Below are 1075 nucleotides of genomic sequence, written 5' to 3' on the forward strand. Positions count from 1 at the left end.
TAAATGCCTGTGCTGCAGAGAAGCATGCAGGTAGCGAGGAGCAGAGCCAGCAGCTTGGAGAGCTGCCTGCAGCTGGTAAGTCAGAGAGGGGAGAGAAGGGACATGGTGGGGGGCAGATCAGTGCTTCCCACAGTGAGGGAAGGAGGGGGCAGGGGCAGGCACTGCCTAGCCAGGGCAGGGGGCACATGGGACAAAGCTGTAGCTTGCAGGGGGTGGCGGTGGGAGGCAGCTTCTGCCACTGCTTGCACCCTGTGTCTGCACAGGACAGTGGAGGCAGGCTGTAGCTGCAGGCTCAAGCCAGCGCTGCACAGGGCTCTTCTCAGTGGGGGCAGGGCTCGGAGGGGGCTGCAGCCATCTCAGATTTTGCTGAAAGTCCGCTACGCTCCCACTGCTGTGGCCGCCAGCTGCCTGGCGCAGTCCCGGCTCTTCCTGGTGCGTGGGTGGAGGCAGGGCGTTGAGGTGGGGTTGTGCCGAGTGGCTGGCAGCTGTAGTGCTGGGAGCCGGAGCTGCAGTGAAATTTGGGATGGCTTTAGGCCTCCTCCCAGCATCGCTGGTGCTCGCTCTGAGGCAAGCCCTGCGCAGCACCGGCTGGAGCCCACAGCAACAGCAGAACAGCCTTTAAAGCATTCATTTAGCCACTGCAGAAGCCCCATGTTTGCATCCCAGTGTTATCTGACTCAGGTTAGGGGCTCAAACCTCAGCTTTTCTATTTCAGGGAAGAATCCTTGCCAAAGGGTAGTGGCATTTCTGGGGTGGCACACCCTGTGTCTCCTGTGAATGTTATTCCAATCTGCATAAATAATGACCGCTGGCTGCCTGCTCTTTTAGTTTATATGCATGTGGTTTTAATAGGAAATCGCATCCTCATAAACCTTTACCAATAAAGCTTTTTTTTCTTTTTTAAGAACTGGTACATTCTTATGAAAAATTGGAAATGGGAGCATTTTTTGAAATATTTCCAGCACTTGTCCATTAAGTAGAACTGATGTAATATTGCTCTGTTATAGTTGTTATCCTCCTTTAGTGTGGTTCTGACTTGTTTAAATTTTTGCTATTCAGTATGTCCACAGTCTGT

The 1075-nt window shown here is 53.0% G+C and overlaps 1 protein-coding gene across 4 annotated transcripts in view; it reads left to right on the top strand.

Moving 5' to 3' along the window:
* UBE2J1 (ubiquitin conjugating enzyme E2 J1) overlaps positions 1-1075 on the top strand; it is an 86640-nt gene that overhangs the window by 24252 nt on the left and 61313 nt on the right. The gene's annotated exons all lie outside the window — the stretch shown is intronic.

Source organism: Gavialis gangeticus, unplaced genomic scaffold (genome assembly GCF_001723915.1).
Source record: "Gavialis gangeticus isolate Ggan-Ray unplaced genomic scaffold, GavGan_comp1, whole genome shotgun sequence".
Taxonomy (NCBI): domain Eukaryota; kingdom Metazoa; phylum Chordata; order Crocodylia; family Gavialidae; genus Gavialis; species Gavialis gangeticus.